At 49.7% G+C, this 22,568-nt stretch overlaps 1 long non-coding RNA gene across 1 annotated transcript; it reads right to left on the bottom strand.

The window, feature by feature from the left end:
* Positions 1 to 10,793: 10,793 nt before the first annotated feature.
* On the bottom strand, positions 10,794 to 20,560 carry LOC145534546 (uncharacterized). The gene is made up of 3 exons (XR_014074738.1): positions 20,254 to 20,560; positions 12,595 to 12,685; positions 10,794 to 11,204 (listed from the first exon to the last, which is right to left on the bottom strand). It is a non-coding gene; the product is annotated as an uncharacterized LOC145534546 (long non-coding RNA).
* Between the last annotated feature and the right edge of the window lie 2,008 nt (positions 20,561 to 22,568).

A 22,568-nucleotide genomic window follows, 5' to 3' on the forward strand; every position in this document is an offset into this window, starting at 1 on the left:
TCACACTTATACTAGTTTTCCAGACCAAGCAACCTGCTAGTCTTTCCTCTTGTCTGTGCATATGTGGGTGCGTGCTAAGTCACTTCAGTCGTGTCCAACTCTGTGAGACCCTATCGGCCGTAGCCCACCAGGCTCCTCTGTCCATGGGTTTCTCCAGGCAAGAATACTGGGTTGCCCTGTTGGGAGTGGGTTGCCATGCCCTCCTGCAGGGGATCATCCCGATCCAGGGATCGAACCCACGTCTCTTACATCTCCTGCATTGGCAGGTGGGCTCTTTACCACTAGTGACACCTGTAAGACCTTATAAAGATGATCTTTTCCTTGAAGATTTGGTAAAATTCACTACTAAAATCATCTGACTGCCATTGTAGGGGAAGGTGTTTGGAAGGTGCGAACATTTGTCAGATCAACTTTTTTTAATGCTAAAATTGCTTTATTCAGCTTTCTATTTGTTTTTCAGTGTTGGGAAGTTATATTTTTTCTAGAAACTTAGCAATTTTATCTATATTTCTAAATTTGTTGACATAAAATTGTGCAGCAGATTTCCTTATGACTTTTGTCATTTCTATTGCATCTGGGAGACCTCACATTTTTCCATGCCCAAAGTACTTCATTTATTTTGATGGCTGAATAATATTCTATTGTATCCACAATCTATTTATTCAGTTATCAGTTGATGGCTATTTGGGTTGTTTTCATTTTTGGCTATTAAGAATAATGCTGCCGTGAACATAAGTGTACAGGTTTTTGTAGATATATGTTTTCATCTTGGAGGTCATATACCAAGGACTGTAACTTCTATCTAGACACAAAAAAGGGAGGTGAAAATGCAGTCTGCTTTTCTGCAACTGTTCATAAGAGTAAGGTGGTTGGATATCCATCCTACCACGTGCCTTTAACCAGCACCTTCATCGGTTGATTCTTTGCTTGAGAATATGATCCAAACTTTTAGTCTTGAGAAGGGTAAACCCTTGGTGATTTTACCATGTGGAGTTGATGTAGTCCTTTGGTAACCTTGACCATAGGACGGGAAGTACAAACAGACGCCCTCAGGGGTCAGCCCTCCGCTTCCGTGAGCACCGCTCCTTCCTGGGGTGGTGGCTCTCTTCCTTCCCTCGGTAGTCAGCACCAGTCCTCCAGCAAGCACCGTAACCTCCCCTTTTTCTTACGCTCTTTGTGGCATCAGGAAGAGAAACACCAGGTCTGAGTTTAGTCCCAGTGCAGGGGAACCGGTGGTGGGTCTGCTGGCGGTGGAGAGTGGTGAAGAGAGCGGTGGAGAGAGCTATGGGGACTGTTACCTACATGTGTTACGGTGTTGAAAATAAAATAGACTTGCAGAGCATAGCTACAGTCTTTGTAACATCAAACGATCTTCTAACAACTCCACTCCTAGAATATGCCCAAGAGAATTGGAAGCAAGTGTTCAAATAAATACATGTGAACACATGTGTATATACATGTTCGCAGCAACATTATTCACAATAGGCAAAAGGTGGGAACAGCTCAAAGGTCCTCCATGGGTGAATAATCAAATGTGGTATGTATATATCATGAAACATGATTCAGCCATAGAAAGAAATGAAGTATCAATACATGCTACAAGGTGAATGAACCTCAGAATATCGCATGTGAAAGAAGCCGGACACCAGTGGTCACTTATTGTGTGTTTCCACTGATGAGCAGGTCACTCTGCAGACACAGAAAGCAGACTGGTGGTTGCCAGGGGCTGGGGCGAGGGGATGGCAGAGCACTGCTTCATGGGACAGGGTTTCACTTTCTAAGGGGCTTCCCTGTGGCTCAGCTGGCAAAGAATCCGCCCGCAATGTGGGAGACCTGGGTTTGATTCCTGGGTCGGGAAGATCCGCTGGAGAAGGGGAAGGCAACCCACTCCAGTATTCTTGGGCTTCCCTGGTGGCTCAGCTGGTAAAGAATCCGCCAGTAATGCGGGAGACCTGGGTTCCATCCCTGGCTTGGGAAGGTCTCCTGGAGAAGGGAAAGGCTACCCACTCCAGTATCTGGCCTGGAGAATTCCATGGGCTCAAAAGAGTCGAACACGACTGAGCAACTTTCACTCACTCATTTTTTAAGGCAATGAAAATGTTTTGCAAGTAAAGGTGATGGTTATACAACATGGTGACTGTACTAAATGCTGAGTTGTTCACTTTAAAATGGTTATTTTTATGTCATGTGAATTTCACCTCAACCAAAATGAACAAATCAAACCCTCTATGGGGACTCCCCTGGCAGTGCAGTGGTCAGGACTCCGCCTTCCAGCGTAGACGGTGTAGGTCTGATCCCTGGTCAGGCAGCTAAGATCTCACGTGCCTCGTGGCCAAAAAACCAAAATGTAAAACAGAAACAGTATTGTTTCAATATTGTTGAATTCAATAAAGACTTTAAAAAATGGTCCACATCAAAAAATCTTGAAAAAAAAAACCTCTATGGTTTTACGTTCATTGCACATTTAAGCGACAGAGTGTTCCTAATTTCCTCTCATGGATGTTCATCTCTCTGCCACCCCTCTTTTAAGGATATTTTTTGATTAGTTGTAGGCAAGGACTTGTTAATAATTTTAGGATAAATGTTTAGATAGATACAAAGATATTTGAAAGCAAAACAAGAGACAGATCGAATTAGCATTCCTCTTTGGTTATATGTTATAGAAATTCCTTTGAGAGTACTGTGTTTTTAGTGAGAAATTAACACATAAACAAAGTCATTTTTCCTTATAAGCTTGGAGCCCTAAGAGACATCTTTAACTGGTTGGAATTGCTTCATGTAATGAGTGATTTAAAGCAAAAGTAACAACCTTAATGGCTGGTTGCACTTGGCCCGTTTGACGAGAATAAGCCTGGTGGGCGGGGGCAGCCCCCCAGGAGAGCACAGGTGCCCTTCCCATTCTGAGACCCCCTCAAGGACCGTAATGCAGACCAATTAGGCAGAGACAAACCCAGACGTGTCTCAATTTGTCAGAAGCCCCGCGCTGTTTCCCCCACAGGGTTGGGGTCTGATAAAAACCCATACGTAGTTCGGCCCAGCACATTCTTCTCGGTATTTACATCCCAAGGGGAGTTTTAAGGGACATTTAATCCTCATGTTTCTGGTTCATTTTCCCTTAACTCATCAAAACGAGGTTATGAAAGATTGCTTTGATCTCTAACAGGACTTGTTCACGAGAAACACGAGGCCATTACTTTCAAAACAGAAAACTCTGGTCGGCCAAGAGCCCGGGAGGTAATGGCATGATGTTAGAGCTTCGTTCGAAGCCCCCTGACCTTTGAGACCCAACTGGGTCCTAAGCTCGGCTTGGGGAGGCCTGCTGCCCTCCAGCCCAATAAAGCCCATTCATTAACTATCAGACCAGCTGTGTAACAAGTGAGCTTTTAGTGGCTGTGCCATTTTCTTGGTTCCAGGCCAGAAACAATAGGTATAAGACTTACACCATTAGTGAGACATTTCACAGAGAAATTGGGATTTGCATAATGAAGGGCTACCTTCCAAATAAAAATGTGCCTTGCAGGACATGTATTTTTTTTTTTTAATGATGAAAATGTAAATAAATCTGTTCACAGCAGCCTTCTTTGGGTTCTTCAGAGACCATAACACACCTGGGGGTGAATTACTATAAGGTGAACCACACATTCCCCTGTCCTGTTGCTGTAATATTTGTGGAGTTCAAAGCCCAAGGTGTAAGGATAGGAAATACGTATATTATGAAATTACAACCAGAATTCCTGCTCCAATAAGCTTGAACGGTCCTCTGTTGAGATAAGATTGCAAAAGGCACTAGACTTGAGACCTGAGGGGTTGTAGTCAAAGTTCTTTAATTGGTCAGGAATAGAAACCAAGTCTGCCAGATGGAACAGAGAGAGGAATTTGCTGGGAAGACGTGTAGGAGTCTCACAGTATAAAAGAATGACCTGGACACAGCGATTAGGAAGAGCAGGAACTGCTGGGCATCTCAGCGGCTAGTGTTTCTCATTTTCAGGTTGAACTGAGAGTTAAAAGCAGATACATCAGAGAGGATTCGGCTTGGGACACGATCCTGTGAATTACGGCAAGGACAAGCTAGGTGATCTCAACTATCATCCCCCCACAACGAAGCAGTATTATTTAAATGGGCTTCCCAATTGGCGCTAGTGGTAAAGAATCCACCTGCCAATGCAGGTTAGACTTAAGAGACATGGATTTGATCCCTGGGTCGGGAAGATCCCCTGGAGGAGGGCATGGCAGCCCTCTCCAGTATTACTGCCTGGAGGATCCCATGGACAGAGGAGCCTGGCGGGCTGCATGGGTCCATCCGTAGGGTCGCAGAGTCAGACACAACCAAAGTGACTTAGCGTTTGTCTTATACAATTAAATAACCAGAAAAAAACTTAGAATCTGAGCAGAAAGTCACCTCTTCTTTAGCCCTGAGACTTGGGCCTTCAGCATCTGTTTAAACGCTTCCCAGGGTGGGGCGCTACTTGTGAGGACAGCCTAGTCCATTGTTACGTATGTGAACATGCTCAGTTGTGTCTTTGCAACCCCGTGGACTCTAGCCCATGGGATTCTCCGGGCAAGAATACTAGAGTGGGTTGCCGTGCCCTCCTCCAGGGGATCTTCCCGACCCAGGGATCGAATCCAAGGCTCCTGTGTCTCCTGTATTGCAGGCAGGAGCTGAGCCACTGCGGAAGCGCATTCCATTATTGGACCACACAAAATATAAAGTGGTCTTATATTGAGTGAAATTTTACTTCTACCCTTTGGTTCACTATCTAGACTTTGAGCACTCAACCAAGTTTTATACAATGTACATAAGATAATTTATATGTAGAAGACAAATTAGTACCTCAGCCGTTTGGTTTTCTCTTATTCTCGCTAAGCATATTTAATAGATTCAAATAGTTTTCATATAATGGAATTTTTCACTCTTCCGCACGTAATTCAGTCTCAGATGGCCCTCTCTGAATGTAGCCTCTAGGCTGGAATGTGCACTTCTGACAAGGTCTGGACAGCAAACTTCTGTTCACGTGGCTTTGGGTTGTGTTACCCTTACGGTGTTGACTCAGGCTGTGCTTGTGGTCCAGGCGTGGCCGGTTGCTGAGTCAGCTCTCCCCTGGAACACTCTTGTGCAGTTAACGTAAATGCCACCCAGAAAGGAACACTGAGTACTCATTGCTCGGGTGGTTTTGATTTTTGACCCTGCCTTCTGTTCCATTAACTGTCTTTCCACCAATCGCTGATAAGCATGGATTTTACCCCTTACACAAGTCACTGATTAAAAAAACAAAAGTTGAACTGACCAGGGTCAAGCTCACAGCCTGTTGATCTGGATTAGAAATGTTTCCAGCAGCTGACACTGAGCAGTGGTCTCTGATCTGAGTACAGTTATTCAACCAACGGTGGGTTTTGCAGAGTATGTCTGATGAAAGAACTGTTTCTCTAAATATTAATAGGCTTACTTGTAAAAAAAAAAAAAAAAAAAGAAAAGTTCTCAGAGTCTCTATTTTTGTGCCAAGTGAATTGTTAAGAATGTGGAATATCTTTTTATGTGTGGAGAGTGTTATCTGGTGGAACCCATAAAACACTTGGGAGACGCTGACCGAATCCTATCAGCATGAGGACACCGTTTCAGATTGATTCCACTGGGATTTAAATGAGCGCCTTGATCAGCCGCTCTGCTAGTGGCTCGGTAAGGTCTGCTTCCATCATGTCTCTGCTCTGCTGGGGTATCAGCTCTGTCAGAGACAGTTAAGAGACTTGCCTGGTGGTCCAGTGGTTAAGATCCCGTGCTTCCAATGCAGGGGCCGCGAGTTCAAACCCTAGTTGGGGAACTGAGATCCTACAGAAACAGAACACGGCCTAAGAGGGGAAGAGTCTCCCAGGTGCATGCTGGGCTGGGACACTTGAGGGACACGGATCCTCTCTGCTGCCCGCTCCATGGGGCCAGGTCTTTCTTTGTTCTCCTAAGCTAGGGATGAATTCGTAGACTCCTGCTGTCCCTAGAATCCCCTACAGGCCTGGATTGTGTCTGGCCATTAGCCTTTCTGACATTCTTCCTCTTCCAATAATTTCTTTCTTGGTCACCTTTGATCCTTCTTTCCATCTTTCACCATTAATACATTTCTACATTTTATTCTTTTACAAGTTCTGTATACTCATTAGCATCTGCATTTGCTCTTGGGACATTTCTACTAAGTTCAACAGCAGTATTTTAGAGCTGGATTTATTTGTACAGTGGATGTATCCCTGAAAAAAAATGAATTTCAGAAATTGAATTATATTTTTAACACTCACAAAGAGTTTGAAATTTATAGATTCTTCCAGTGGATCTTTTTTTGTAAAGCTGAAGACTGCTTTGGTAAGTCAAATAGCCTCTAATTTGTCAATTGTGTAAGTCTGTAAATTTAGTTTCCTTAAGTCACAGTTAATCTATATCAATAAACACTGCATTTTAAGTTTATCAAGTAGCAAAGTATCTGGTCAGTTGACCAGAATTAATTGATGTGATTTCATGACTGTGTTCTGCTTTACAGTATGATTTAAGGTTTACACTTAGTAAATTAAATGAGATCATTTTATAACTGCTCACAGCACGGCCCCAGTGTGTGATGTGTGCAATGGAATAATGAATCTACAGGAGCCCAGATGGTGCTGCCTTTTGTTGCCCTTCATGTCACTTATTCATTCACCAAACATTATGGAGTGCTTAGAATATTCTGGAAATTTGAAACACAAATACCCTTGGTTTAATTCACATCAGACAGTTACTTAGAGTTATCCCAGACACCCAATCTTAAATCTCTGCAAATGTGTTAATTACTAATTAGATGGGGTTGACATGATCCAAGGAGACAAGCAGGCATTCTGGAGTCAAGCTGGGAAAAAGCACCAGTAGGAACTGCTGGAACACAACCAGGGGCTCTTTGCTTGGACATGGACAGACCAAGAATCCACGCTGAGTCAATGGACAAGTAACGGACAAACATAGGTCCGATTCTGCTCCTGTCTCCATAGATGGGCGATTGTGGTGGGGGTGGGAGGGGGGGTGGAATGATAAGAAGACGAGATAATATTCTATGAGAATCTGCTTCCTGTGTACCAGACACTATTCTAAACCCTTTGCACATATTGATTAAATCCACACAACACCCCCATGAGGTAGATTCTGTTTTCACTTCTATTTTACAAAGGAGGTGACAGAGGGTAGAGTGCTTTGTCCAAGGTTGCACAGTGTGTGAACGGCTGGGCTGGGGTCCGTCTGAGCAGAGGGACCCTGGAGCCCATGTTTGGAAGTCACGGGTAGCAGTTGGTGGGCATCTCTTGGCTCTCCGGTGCCGCCCATGGGAAGACACCATTGTTCGTGCCACAGATCACCAACAGCGGACCTCAGGCCCGCTCACGCAGACAGATGCTCCCGATTTACCCAGTAATAACTTAATCAGATGGTTTACACATGTCCTCTCCTGTTGGAACAAATACACAGCAACCTAGTTCTGGTGGGCTGCGAAAGAGACATTTAAAAAAATCCCAGTGGCTTATGGAGAAATCATATTTTACCCTGGGCCAGGGGTGATCGAACACCTCAGGTCACAGGGACATCAAAGGCTCCAAGTTTGGAATCCCCCACCCCCACATTCTGCACTTGGCTCCCTCACATCCCCATAAATCCAGGTGGCCAGGGTGTCTAGATAATGGATTAGAGATGGGTATTGATGGATGAGGACTGATGAGACAAGACCTGTGACAAGTGATTCATTAGCCCAGGCAACCCTTCATAGCTAAAAATATCAACTCTTTACAGCTAAAAAAGCTGGAGGTTATCTTTCTGAAACACAGGTCTAACTGTGTGTCTCCCCTGCTGAAAACTTGTTAATGGCTCTCCTTAACCTCGGGGTAAATTCTCAAGGTGATGCTCAAGGTCCTCTGAGAGCTGACCCTGTACCCTGGCTCCCCCAGCAGACCCTGCTGGACAAACGGCTCTGTCTCCTCTGCAGACAGAGCCCAGCCTGCCAGAGAGTCAGGTCCCTGCAAGTCAGAGCGCGGGGATTCCTAGGACCCAGAAAGTGAGAAACAGGGTTTGAAGAGCCTGGAGGAGAAGAAGCGTCTCCAGCAGGGCCTCCTCGGCCTCCGGGAGCAGGGTGGGGGGGTCACAGGAGGAGGAACCAGCCCCCCCACCCCCCACCCCCCGAAGGGTGGTCCCCAAACCCGGCCACTGGGAAGACAGTCACTGCTGTCACTGCTTCTGGAGCAAAGTCTGCAGGGACAAGCAGGACGGGCTGAAAGAGGCAGGGGCTTGAGAAAGGGGGAGATCCCAGGCACCGTGGAAGGAGTACCTGCACCCCCCACGCCCCGCTGACGTTTCTCTGCTCCCCTGGGGTCCTGTAACATCACCAAGAGCCTGCTGAGGGTGAGGGGTCAGACCCCCCGTGAGCCCACTGTCTATCCAGGCCTTCCTCCTTTCAGTCACCATCCAACTCCCTCACCTTGTGCCCCAGGTACTGAGCTCAGGCCTGGGGACAGAGCAGGGGACAGCCCCTGCCCCCAGGAACAGGAGGGGGCGGGGACCCTGGGCCCATCGCAGGGAGGCAGAGCGAGGCGTGGCCCGCCCACCCGGGAAGGGAAGTGGGTGTTCGTCCGTCGGCAGGTCTGGGGTCCTGGGAAGCACGGGGCAGAGGCCACTCCAGGCCACGGCGGGCAGCCTCTTCCGTCCCCTGCACCCTGGACCTCTTCTTCCTCCCCGCCTCCCTCCCATTCACCTTCTGCTGGTTTTTCTGGGCCAACCTCAGGTTGCATCTCCACACGAAGCATGTCCTCCTCCACCGTTCAGGGGTCTCTCCACACCCGCCTGGATTCTGTAGAATAAACTCGCTGGGGCATGGAATCAAGAGCTTGAAGAAACTTGGTTTGGCTGTTTTGTTTTGTTTTGTTTTCCTTTTCTCACTAGATTGGAAACTGCTTGCATAGAGCTAAGTTGTATCTGACTCTTTGCAACCATATGGGCTGTATGGGCTCCTCTGTCCGTGGGATTCTCCAGGCAAGCATACAGGAGAGGGTTGCCATACCCTCCTCCAGGGGATCTTCCTGACTCGGGGATTGAACCCGCATCTCTTACTTCTCCTGCATTGGCGGGCGGGTTCTTCACCACTAGCACCGGCTGGGAAGCACGGAAACTGCTTGAGCATTAGGCTCACATCTCGTACTTTGTGCTCAGCACATAGTCAGTGCCCGGCACGGATGTGTAGTATTTGGTAAAAAACGATGTGGAAGACGCTCCCGAGGTCCCTCCCCGCCTCCAGGATGCCCGTGGGAAGAGCACGCAGACTGAGCTGACGGCCAGTGAGGCCCCTCCGTGGCTGGTCCAGGGAGCCTTGTTGGGGAGGCCCTTTGGAGGAGGGAAGTGGTTTGCAGATGGAGAGACAAGTGAGGCTGTGGGCTTCTGCGGGAGGCGGAATCTTGACACTCCTCTGCCGAGTGAGGACTCTGGGATTGAGGATTTTGCCTCATTGCTCTTCAGCTCCTCCTCGGGCAGCCCTGGGGTTGACAGAGAAGCGCAGCTCAGCAATGGCTCCAGGACAGATGACTCAGGTGGGAGCAGGTCGTGCTGAGTCAGGCTCCCCACGTCCCAGCCCGGAGCCCCTGTTTGTGCAGCGTTCGGTGCGGGGAGGGCGTTGCCGCTGGGGAGGGCGTTGCTGCTGGGGAGGGCTCCCGCCCATGTCTGCAGCAGCATGCTTGGCCTTGGCCGCTCCAGGGTCTGCCCTGAGCTGCTGGCGGCCTGAAGCGGGGATGCCCAGCAGGGCACACCAAGCTCTCCCTGCAGCTGGGCTCCCCTTGCCTGCATGGGTGATGCCGAAACCCCTCTGCTACTCACTCACACCGGGGACGTCCGGGAAAGTTACCCACTTCCTTCGGGCTTCCCAGGTGGTGCTAGTGTGAAGAACCTGCCTGCCAGTGCAGGAGATGGAAGAGCTGCGGGTTCAATCCCTGGAGGAGGGCACTGTATTCTGTATTCTGGCCACTCCTGTATTCTGGCCTGGAGAATCCCACGGACAGAGGAGCCTGGTGGGCTACTGTTCATAGGGCTGCAAAAGGTCGGACTTGACTGAAGTGACTTAGTGCGCACGCACCTACTTCCTTTAAAAACTTATCTTTGATTGTCCCTAAGTGGCAGTGAGGATGGCAAGCGGCAGCCTCCATGACCGAGCAGGGAATCAGGTGTCACGGGCTCCCCTCTCCCCGTGATCCCCATGCAGGTTCAGACCCAACCTGGCCTGTGCTCTCTCCCGCCGTTGAGTCTGGGTATTGTCAGTGACCTTTTCTCTCTTTAAATGAAAGGCACATCCAAAGAACAGAAGTTATGGCCATTTTTATGAATCACGGGCAAATGCCTGGGCAAACAAGCACACTTTCCATTCAGCTTTTTATAACGAGCAGCTCTTTGTGGTTGTAAGTCAAGGCCACAGATGTTAAGGCCACAGGGAGGCGTGTTTCCAGGTGGGGCAGGGGCCACGCTAAGAAAATGATGTTCTCCAGCTGTCCTACCTCTGTCTGGGGCAATCGTCCAGTTCAGATCCCTTCACACGTGGCCAGACCTTTTATACAGGTCAAACCTGGCTGAAAAGAACATTCTGGAGGTTTAGAAGTGGACAGAAGCACATCACACTTTGCTACCACACGGCACAGGGCTGGACACAGAATAGTGCGTGTCTGTGTGTCTGTCTATGTGTGCACCCGTGTGTAGGGAGGCAGACGCTGTTGACAGGCTCAGGGATGGTGTATCAGAGGGCCAATCAGGAAAACATAAGTCATAATAAGTATTTCAAACACAATTTAATACAGAAATTTGGCTATAGAAGTATCGGAGGGACCGAGAAAACGGCAACGACAAAAAAGAGAGTGGGGGAGAGACCACAGCAGGAACAAAGCATGTGGTGAGAAGCTATGGGAGCAATAAGGCGGCCAAGGGTCTGCAGAACCCTGCCCTGTGTAAACAACCTCCCAGATGCATGGGTGCGGTAAGGGGAGATCATTACAGCCCTGAAATGAAGTGTGAGAAACGTGAAAGCTGCCCTTCACCCGCAGGCACTCAGCACCTGTGGTGTTCTAGACCTGGAGCCTCGAGAGGCTACGGCCCTGGTGCCAGCGGTGAGAGCCCAGGACCTCGGCGAGCTGGTGCGTCCGAGCAGAGACGACTACACGAGAGAGAACTACGGTCCGCGGGGCTGCAGAGAGTCAGAAACGACTGAGTGACTGACACACCACACGCACAGCGAGGAGACTTGCTTGTCTAAAGCCCGGCTCTGGGTGAAGCAGAAAACACAGCCGAGACAGGGCAGGAGGCAGACCGAGCCCTGTGGGTCAGTGCGGCGGTCCCCCTGGAGGGAGAGAAGCCCAGCCACTTCTGTCTCCCTGGCAGTGCCTGGTGGCGGCACAGAACGTGGGGAGACACCGAGGAAGCACAGCTTTGGACCCCAGGGCTCTCGTTCTTGGCAGAGATCCCTGTCCAACCCTGACCCAGATGCAACAGGGTAACTTGCCTGCAAGTGATCACCTTGGAGGCTTCCCTGGTGAGCCAGGGGTTGAGAGCTCACGTGCCGTGCAGGGGCGCGAGTCCAGTCCCTGGGCCCTGAGAATCCCGCCGGCCACAGGCCGCTAAGCCCGCGTGCCACACCGTCCGGGCCCTAGCTCGAGAGCCCGGGAGCCGCAGCTCCTGAGATCCTGCGTGCGTGTGTGCCGAGTACTTTCTGTCGTGTCTGACTGTGTCCCATGCACTGCAGCCCGCCAGGCTCCTCTGTCCATGGGATTCTCCAGGCAAGAACACTGGAGTGGGTTGCCATGCCCTTCTCCTGGAGATCTTCCCGACCCAGGGATTGAATCCTTGTCTCCTGCATTGCAGGTCCATTCTTTATCACTGAGCCACCTGTGAAGCCCAGAAGTCAAATGGCTGGGTCTTGTTTCTTTAATGTTCAGCTAATTTAGGATGCTTGTAATATTTGATCCAGTGTCAATGGTCTTAACTACCATTGTTAAAGAATCATTGGCAGAAGTAATTTTATCCCAAAACCATTCAGTTTGCGTGGGATCTATAGTTATACCCACTTACTTTTGTTCTGAATCTTCCTGGTTGAGAGAACTTCTTAGTTATACTTGGCTGGGGAAACTAACTAGCCAGAAGAAAATAGGTTCTTTACTTGGGAAAAGAAAGCTCTAGAAAACCAAAAAATTGGAGGCCTTTTTGTTTGTTTGCTTTTTTTTTTTTTTTAAAGTATTTCTAAGCAAGGTTTTCACATTTCCACTATTATCAGCTTGGTTTTCTTGATAGAAAAATATTAGGAGTTAAAAAAAAAAAAAGAGGAATCAGAACAATTCAAAAGCAACTATGTTGTTCATATACCTCTACTTCAATAGTTGAAAAGTGGAAAAGTTGGTAAATAAGCCCCTAATTCCATGCAGATTCTTAACCAATTGTCTGGTTTTCAGCAGAGAAACAGTGAGAAGTTCTTGTATTATCTTTAATGCCAGGGATTAATAATAAGAATTTACTTTGGGCATTTCAGTGGTGTCTTATGGAACCTGAACTGGACCATCAAAAATAAGTGTTTAGGGACTTACCTGGTGGTCTATTGGCTAAGACTCCACACTTCCAATGCAGGAGGCCAGGATTCAATCACCAGTCAGGAAACGTAGATCCCTCAGGCCACAACTGAGACACGGCACAGCCAAATAAAATAATAATAATCATAGATTCAGAGACTAGTCGCTCACAAGAGGAGTGGCTAAAAAAAAAAGTGTTTAACTGTATTTTCCCACAAGAAGCACTGAGACACTTGAAACAAGTCATCCTTGGCAGGTAGTGTGAAGTCAGGAGGATCTCTCTCCAGCCCTCAGTTCCAGTTAGGAAACCTCCAAGAGCATCGTACTCCAAGCTGAGTCTCCATCTCCCACCTAGATTAAGAAATGGATCTCTTGAAAATGAACTGTGAGCACAATTTTAAATTCAAATATTGTGTCACCCAGATTGAACACCCGCTGAAATGAAAGACGTGCTGAATTGAAGACCTGGCTCTATTGGCAGAGGCCTTTAGCCTAATCAAGAAATTTATGGGCAGACAAATCTGTCAGGGAGCCGGACACCTTCTCTAAACTGAAATATCTCAAGTCATTTAGCAGGTGATCTACGGTGTCCCTGAGCTTCCTGGAGGTCAATTAGAGGACCTTATGCATTGAGTTCAGTGTTATGACTTTAAAAAACGACTGGGCTTTTCCTTTCTTTCTTGGTTACCAGAGCTAATGGAAACTCCTTGGAGATTGAGAAACAGCTAATGACACCAGGGTTTCCCGGTGGCTCAGATGGTAAAGGATCTGCCTCCAATGCGGCAGACCCAGGTTCGATCCCTGGGTCCGGAAGATCCCCTGGAGGAGAAAATGGTGACCTACTCCGGTAGTCTTGCCTGGAGAATCCCATGGACAGAGGAGCCTGGCGGATAACAGTCCAGGGGGTTGCAAAGAGTCAGAAATGACTGAGCGACTAGCACACACACACACACACACACACACACAGTGAAACCAGGAGAGCTGAATTCCATGGCTTCCTGGTTAGTTCTTACTAGGAAACCCCGCATGCCCAGCTTTGAAAGACAGAATGAGAAACCAGTCAAGGAACTGGGTATATTGACATCCAGCCTACCCAGATGGAGGAGACCTGGAAAGATGTGAAGAATAACCTCACAGAATATGCAGTGTCTGCCACCCCGCACGGAGCCTGTCACATGTTGTCACTCACGGATGTGATAACTTTCCTGGCTTGTGTCTCTGAAAACATTCAATGAGAGTTGGCGACTTGGTTGGTATTTCAGACAAAGAAATGAAGGCATGGATTGAAAACAGACAGGGCTTGAAGGCTTTATGAATGGCAGCTTTATGTCAAAATTCCAACAAAAATAGTTATCAGCTGCCCCCCTCCCTTTTCTTAAGGCAGCAGGAGACTTTAGGTCTAAAATACTGTATAATCCCTCTCTACTAAAACTCTAATAACAACAAACAGCTCTTTGGCATAGTTTATGCTATTCTTGGCAAAGCACAGAGCTCAGGTGACATCAAGGGTGACTACATAGAATATATATATACAATGAAGTCAGCTTATAATTAATTTCTGCAGATTTACAAATTTAACTGCATAGGAGTTAAAATTTCTGCAAGACAGGGAATACCACAAGCAACTAGGTAATGGCATATGACACACGTGAGACACGAGTGCTTATTTCCTTCATGTGCAAAGAGCTCTTAAAGGTGAATGAAGAGATAAGTGACCCAATGAAATAATGGGCTTTCACATATGTTATAAATATTTTAATCTGATGTGAGATTTACTCTTTAACCTGATTTCTGTGGCTTTCCCAGACTTGTATTGTATGTAGTCAGATCTGTATGTCTTTTTATCACGTTTATGCTTAGAAAGGCATTCCTCATTCTGAAGTACATCTATTCGATTTTGGATCTGGAAGGGCATTAATTTCTGATCCATCCATAGAATTTCTTTGGGAACATGGTTAAAGATAAAAGAAAGATTCATATTTTCCTAAATAATTAGCCAGTTTTCCAGCTTCATTTGTGGAGTGGTCCTTTCTTTCCTCACCTATGTATGGTGTCACATTTATCATATATTAAATGCCTACATGTGCGCAAAATAACACGTGCTTTGAGTGGAATGCAGTGGATGAATCTGAGGTGCTTGCAACACATGGGCATCCAACCTTTTCCCTCTGCCCTCCCCACCCCCTTCCTCCCCAGAGATTGCAAACAGAGGGAAGGAAGCCAGAAAAACATTAAACAAGGTCTGTTGCTCTGGATAATGTCTCAGAAGAAAAAAAGCAGGCTGAGGTTTTATGGTTTAAAAACGATGGCCTGCTTCAAGAACCCCAAGAGAGGCACCAAGCGGCCGCGTACTGGGCACTCACCCGACTCCAGGCGCGCCTCTGAGCACCTACAGGACCACCCACAATGTGGGTGTTGTCGTCAGTTAGAGATGAAAAAACAGGCCCAGAGGCCTCAGGTCACTCCCCCCAAATCATTTGGAAGGACAGTGACCTAAAACATGGCTAAACCATCCAACTGACAAAGGTGCTAGGGGCGTCACCTTCTTCAAAACGGTTCCTCTCAGCAGAGATGTCAAGTATCACAAACCCTCAGTCAGAAAGGTCCCTGCAGCTGCGACGAAGTCTTCTCTGGTGGGAGTGAGTAGTCCTGGGTGGGAAAGTGATCAAGCCAAGTGACTGGTACGGTTCTGGGAACTGTGGACCGATTTCTAGGTACACACTGAACTCCTGTTCTTCTCACATCAATGCTTTTCCTTTCCAGGAAATAGACGAAAAAGACTGTCATCTCTCTAACTGGTAAAGGAGGTACAGCAGAGACTTCCCACCGCAGGATGGTGTAGTAGCCCAGAGAATTCTGTATCTAAATCTTAGGAGAGGAGCGGCCTTTGAGTGTGTGTTTTCATTCATCATAATCAATCACTGAGTCTGTACTTTTGCTGAGTGACTCGGTAGGCTAGTAAGGTGACGGTGGACACGTGCCAGGGATGTGACCCTGGCTCACGGCAGTGAATATGGTACAAGCTGTGATGACTCAGGGGCTTCCCTGGTGGCTCAGCGCTTAAGAATCTGCCTGACAATGCAGGAGACACGGCTTTGACTCCTGGGTCAGGAAGATCCTCTGGAGGAGGAAATGGCAACCCACTCCAGTGTTTTTGCCTGGAGAATCCCATGGACAGAGGAACCTGGCAGGCTACAGTCCATGGGGTTGCAGAGTTGGACACAACTTAGTGACTAGACAACAAATGATAACTCGAGGGGCCTCTGCCTTAGGAATCTGCTTTTCTCTCTGAAGTGGGGCTCTATTTACATGAATTCAGAAGCACCAGGCACCAGGTTTGGATCAAGGATCAAGAGTCCTGGATTCCTGGGTCTGCTTTGAAACTTCCATCTTCATAAATAAGCCCTGTTCATTGCTTTTATCCAGAAAAAAGGAGTATCAACACACCTGTGTGTTTCTCCGTAGGTTACTTCAAGCATTACATGTATTTGAACGTGCCTTAAAGTGTGTAAGCTGCTGTGTAAGGAAGCAAGTAAGAGTCAGTTGCTCAGTCCTGTCTGACTCTTTGCGAACCCATGGACTGTAGCCCACCAGGCTCCTCTGTCCATGGGATTCTCCAGGCAAGACTACTGGAGTAGGTCACCATTTTCTCCTCCAGGGGATCTTCCTGACCCAGGGATCGAATCTGGGTCTGCCGCATTGGAGCCAGATCCTTTACCGTCTGAGCCACCAGAGAAGTTGCTGTTATAGATGCCAAGTTTTACTCCTGAAAATGAGAAATATTGTTAGCTGATCGGTTTCTGTGGTGGTTGTGCGTGTATGTTTCCATGTTGTTTTTTGACCACCTTGGCACAAAGCAACTGGTTTGCCCGATCCTGACTTGACTGTTGGCTCCAAGTTAGAAAGTCGCAGCCTCTGGTTCTTGCCCCTGATGGTCGCTTCAGGCTCCCCAAGGAGGAACGCACTGCCTCGTCTTTCTGACGGTTCAAACCACATCCTGCCCGTTTCCACTCTCCAGAAGACAGCTCATGACACCGGTGGTTTTACGATGCAGCGGGCTTCTCTGTGAAGCCATAGCCAAAGTCTTTTTCACAGAAGTGAAAATAATTCATCCAGTGGTTAACATGTCAGGTCTAGGCATCGAGTTTATCCTCCCCAACCCCGACCCCTGCATCCCTCACCTCAATCCGAACCCCTGATTCAGGGGAGTGAACAGCTCCTCAGCCTCCTCTCATTGTCTCAACTCTTACAACTTTCTAGACAGAAACTAAGCTCAAGGCAGGAAAGACAGTGGTGCTCCCAAAAGAGGACTGCATACAGTCCAGCTTGGGCCCAAATCCAGCCAATGACACAGTCTGCAGTTGTTGGAAGGGACCTGGGCGATTTTCTAGTCACTTTACAGATGAGGAAATGTCTTCATTTTACACCCTGAGAAAACAGAGTCCCGGGATGGTTAGTGCTTCCACCAAGAGCCTATTAGAGCCCACAATAGCCTACTAGAAGCCTATGAAAGAACCTGCTTGTCAATGCAGGAGACGCAAGAGACACAGGTTTGATCCCTGGGTCAGGAAGATCCCCTGGAGAAGGGCACAGCAAATCCGCTCCAGTATTCTTGCCTGGAGAATCCCACGGACACAGGAACCTGGTGGGCTATAGTCCATGGGGTCGCAGTCAGATGTGACCGAAGTGACTTAGCACAACACACAGAACCTATCAGAGGCAGAGCCTGGTTTGGTCCCAGGGTCTCTGGGCTCCTGGCTCAAGTGCATTGTAGGTAGACCAGTTGTCCCCATATCTGTAGTTCAAGGACTGTTGACATTACTAGAACTGGTGACTTTGTCCTGGGGACTGGTTTGGGGTCTGGTAACCATGCGACTCCTCTCACAGCTGGAAGCTGTTTGCTGAGAGCCAGGATGGGGCCAGCACCAAAGAGCAGACGAAGCTCTTAGAACAGAACTGGTGAGCAGAGCCCATGGTGAGCTCAGCCACCTCCCGAACGGGGACACCAAGGGAAATAAACATCCTGAAAGAACCTGACACTGGAATGAGAGAAGAGGGAGGAGGGGAAGCCGCGGCATCGTCATCCAAGTCATCTCTGAGAAAACCAGAACTCTGGGATTCTCACCCCGAGGGTGTGGGGCCGTGTTTATCTTCAAGCGCATGACGGCAGGCACCGCAGTCCTTCCAGCTTCACAGGACACTGGGGCAGGAGGGGAGGGCCGAGGCCTCGGGCAGGGCTGCAGAAGGGACAGGGCTGCCACTCCCGCAGCCCCCGAGGCACAGCGGGCGGGGCCGGGCTTCGTGCGTCCTCCTGCGAGACCCAGCAGGCGAAGGTGCCCGTGATCGGAGGAAAGAGTGTTTGCAGAGACACCTGCCTCACAGCCTCCTGACCTCGGACAGTGTTCATTCCCAGGCTGAGGGCTCCCTTATCTCTCAGGGGTGCATGGTGGCCTGTCAAGAGTTAACTTATTAACTCAACTTGGGACTTTATTCTGGCTGCCAAGGGCTGATGACACTCTGGTGGGCGTGAGGCTTCGAGTTCGGGTGAGGGTGGGGGGCGTGTGTATCAGAGGTGGTCAGGGCCTCCCAGGAGAAGCGAGAGCCCTCAGCCTGGCTGGGGCCAAGCCCAGAGCGGCGGGCGCTCCTGCCAGCAGGGCACCTGGAAGGGCGGGCCCCAGGTGCCCGGCTCAGAGCGGCTCCGCGGGCGGGGCCCCTCCGCCGGTTTAACTGCCGTCCCAGATAACCGCCGGCTCCTCGCACGTTGCACAATCAGCCGCTTTGCCAACAGAGGGAAGAGACTGCTTTTCCAACCCCTCTGGTCAACAACGAACTTCCTTGAGGGCTGCCTTTGCCGTCCCCTCGCGTCACCTATTTTTAGTTTCTGAGCTGGTCTGATGAGCTGTGGGTGTGTGTTTTTGGTGGCGAGGATGGTGGCTGATTCTCCTTTCACGCCTTCAAGCATCAGCCTGGGTCTGGTTTCCTTTCCTGGTTCAGGAGGTGCCCTGGGCTGTCGTCGACCCTAGGCCACGGCTGGGTGGGCCACTTTAGGATGGAGGCCGCACGCAGGCCCCACTTGGGGCGAGCAGAGGAGCCTGCCCAGGAGGCCGACCCTGAATCCAGGGCTGCCTGCCTGTTTGGTGGATTCATGAAGGCTTTTGCTCCACCAAACCCAGTGCTCAGTGACAACCTAGAGGAGCGGGATGGGGTGGGAGGTGGGAGACAGGTTCAAAAGGGAGGGGACGTGTATGTGTGTGTTAGTCGCTCAGCTGTGTCAGATTCTTTGCGACCCCCTGGACTGTAGCCCGTCAGGCTCGTCTGTCCATGGGATTTTTCAGGCAAGAATACTGAAGTGGGTTGCCATTTCCTCCTCCAGGGGATCTTCCTGACCCGGGGATCGCCCCAGGTCTCCCACATTGCAGACAGAGTTTTTGCCACCTGAGCCACCAGGGAAGTCCAGGGACACATGTATGCCTGTGGCTGATTCATGCTGATGTACGGCAGAAACCAACACAGTATTGTAAAGCACTTATCCTCCAGTTAGAAATAAATTATTTCAAAAAAAGAAACCAAAAAAGAGAAGAAGAAGGAATAGTCTGTCTGACAGCTGTGTCCCCAAATTGCCACCCAGAAAGTCGCCCCTCAGGTCCTCAGGCTGCCCTGCAGTCTTCGCATAGAAGAGGGCGGAAGAGATCAGACGTGCTCTGACCGGGTTATAGGCCAACGCAGCCCCGCAATCCTGGGCTTCCCTCTCACCCCTGGAGGGACGGGACCTCCCAAGGACCGTCCACGGCGGGTTCTTTTTAAATTCCCAAGCAGGATAACGTTTGTGCAAAGTGTTGATTGCACAAGTTCTAGGGCTCAGGGGAAAAAAGAAAACGAATGAGAGAGACAAATAAACCCCCACGTGACTGAGAGCAGGAGAGGGAGGCTGGAGTGAGGGGACCCGGGCAGGAGCTCCCCGAATTTGCACAGAGGCCACCCCAGCCTGAGATTTGCTCGCCCGACGCTGAGACCAGGAGAGCTGGCTGGCCCGCCAGGGCACGGCCCTTCTGCCCACGCCTCCGCTGGGTCTGCCCAGGGCACCGCGGGCATCGCCCCAGGGCTGCGTGGGAGGGAACGCGCTCTCCGCTTCTCTGAGCTCGGCTCTGAGGGACCACAGCCGGCTCCCTGCAGGGGCAGGGGGACCCTGCAGCCTGAGCCCGTGGCCACCTCTGCTCTCTGACGTCAGTGGAGGCTCACTGAGGCTCCGAGTCCCTCACAAAAGCAGTTTGGACTGCTACGCGAACACTCGAGGATGCGGAAGCCCCAGTGGGAATAAAGGCGGTGAGGATCAGATGATGCTCTAAAAGAAACCCCCGCGGGGTGCGTGCACCTGTGAACTAAACACGGCTCTCACGGTGCCCCCGAGTCTCACCTGGAGCCACCGGTGACCAGCCAGTGTCCCTGACTGCCTGCTGCAGCCTCTCTGCACGGGTCACCTGATGCCGGTTCCCTTCCGGGCGGGGATCTCTGGGGGGCGGAGGGACCTGCCCTGGTCCCCACGCTGTATGGAACACCTTCTGTGTTCCGCCGTTGCTGAAGTTGAACGGATGTGGTCCACAAGGCAGATCCCCAGTCTGACCTCCCAGGCTCTGCTACCCTTATCCGATCCCCAACCTCCCCATCCATCTTGCTCACCTCGCCACCCCCCGCTATGAGACCGCCAGTGGCTCAGCAGTAATTTGAAAGCGTCTTTGGTGACAGAGACCCTAAGTGTCGGCGGTCTATCTGCTCTGCGTGTTTCCAAGATTTAAAGCAGGAGAGAAAGGTCGAGGGCGAGCAGACTGCTGGTGAGAGACCACAGGTAAGCTGTGCCAGGGTCCCGGAAGCTGCCCCTTCACCCCGACCGGAAACGAGGAACACGCCCCGCCCCGTTGTTCTGGGCTCCTTCCGTCCTCATGGCGTCTTTTCTGTCTGGCCTTCGTGGCTCCTCCGGGGACGTGTCGCCCCCTCTGCGTCTCCCGCACCGTGACCCCAAACGCCCACAGGCTCCCCGCGCCAGCTGGAGGCCGCGGCCTCCGGTTACCACGCGGTGGGCAAGCGGACGGACAGCTGCTGTGTGGACAGCTCCTCTTGGGCTGTGGGGGTGGGAGGCAAAGAATCCCCTCGTTTCAAGTGAGCTCGGCTGTAATGAGGAGGCGCTGACAGGTGGATGAGGACTGGGCGTTGCGGTTTACGCTGCGCCAAGTTGTCTACACCCACGATGAAAGCTGAAGGGAGGCTGGTGTCACAGATTGGCGTGGACCTGGTAGGAGACTGTGTGTGCGTGCATGTGTGTGCACGTGTGCATGGCTGTGAATACTGCAGGAAGAAGGAGAAGGAAGCAGTCTCATATGGCTGGAGAGGGCCGGACTCAGTTATTTGAAAAGACCCTGGCGAGTGATCAGGAGGCAACCGGGGATAAAGTTCTTCTGAGCAGGAGCGGAAGGCTGAGAACAGGAAAGCAGAAACCCTTTGTGCTCGGACTAGAAACCTGGTTCAGGAGCACTCCTTTGGATTCCTCGGGATCCCATGGGGTTAGAAAAGACCCTGTTCTTTAAAATGGAATTTGGAGGAAAGCCCGGCTTGTTGCGTGAAAAGGGCCAGAAGAATCAGATAGTCCTCTGAGTGGGGCAATACTTGGGCCACCTGATGTGAAGAGCCGACACATTGGAAAAGACCCTGATTCTGGGAAAGATTGAGGGCAGGAAGAGAAGGGGACAACAGAGGATGAGATGGTTGGATGGCATTGCCGACTCAATGGACATAAGTTTGAGCAAGCTCTGGGAGCTGGTGATGGACAGGGAAGCCTGGCGTGCTGCAGTCCATGGGGTGGCAGAGTCGAAAACAATTTATCGACTGAACAACAGCTTAGTGGGACAAACCCAGATCCGTTCAGCAGAAACATGGCTTTAGAAAAACCCTCTGGCAAGGGGAGAATGGGATGTCTCCACCTCCCATGGGGCAGGGCTGATGGTTGGGAGCTCCTGGGAGACCTCTGAAATGATAAGAGTAGTATTCCAAGGGGTTATTTCCCTTTAGTATCAGCTGGGAAGCATTTTCTGAGTGGAACAACACAATAAAAGGACAGACGATGTCTGAGGTCAAGACCAGTGAAATAAGCATTCACAGTCCATGGGATTCTCCAGGCAAGAATACTGGAGCGGGTTGCCATTCTTTTCTCCAGGAGGTCTTCCTGACTCAGGAATCAAACACATGTCTCTTACGTCTCCTGCATTGCAAGCACGTTCTTTACCACTGAGCCACTAGGGAAGCCCCTCATGCTGGTGAAACTGGGGAGCATTTAGGGAGAAGTCCCATCTGTCGGCATAGTTACTGCTTGCTCAGTGCCCCATGGTGTGTCCCCACTGGGGATGGAAGGATTGGCTCCAAGAACCACTTAGCAGGTTGAGAATCTAGGGACCAGATCTCCTAACCCCAGTCCAGTCACCGATGGGCTAGCTGACCCCAGGGCAAATCACTTTGTGTGGTTTTCTCATTTGGAAGGAAAAAAAAGAAAGATAAAATCTGATCTACCTCTCAGAGATTCGGGGTGGTTTCTGTTTTGCTTTTCTGTGAAGAGCAACTAATAAAAATGATACCAAACTCCTCTGAAAATAAATACAGGCCCTATGTGTCTCGAGTAATAATAGCACGTATTCTCCTTGGGATCAAGGCTCAACTTACTATGATAAAATCGCTGGTAAATTTCTAAAAAGTTACTCCTTTGTGCACATACCTTCTCCATAGAAAATGGTTTTCTGTTAGAAAAAGTTAAAGGACGCTCCAGGCCTTTCACTTGGGGTTTATATATTTCTTTTCTGTCGGTGAATAGCGCTCTCTTTCTCCAGGTTTCATTTTGGTCATATTTCAGAAATGGCTGAATTTCAGATTCCCAACTCCAGCTTACAGAGAGTGAATTGAGGGAAGAAAAATGAGATTAGCAGATAAGTAAACAAACATTTTAATTGAGA

The sequence above is a fragment of the Giraffa tippelskirchi genome, chromosome 14, assembly GCF_054371585.1.
Source record: "Giraffa tippelskirchi isolate mGirTip1 chromosome 14, T2T-mGirTip1v1.2.pri, whole genome shotgun sequence".
Classification (NCBI taxonomy): domain Eukaryota; kingdom Metazoa; phylum Chordata; class Mammalia; order Artiodactyla; family Giraffidae; genus Giraffa; species Giraffa tippelskirchi.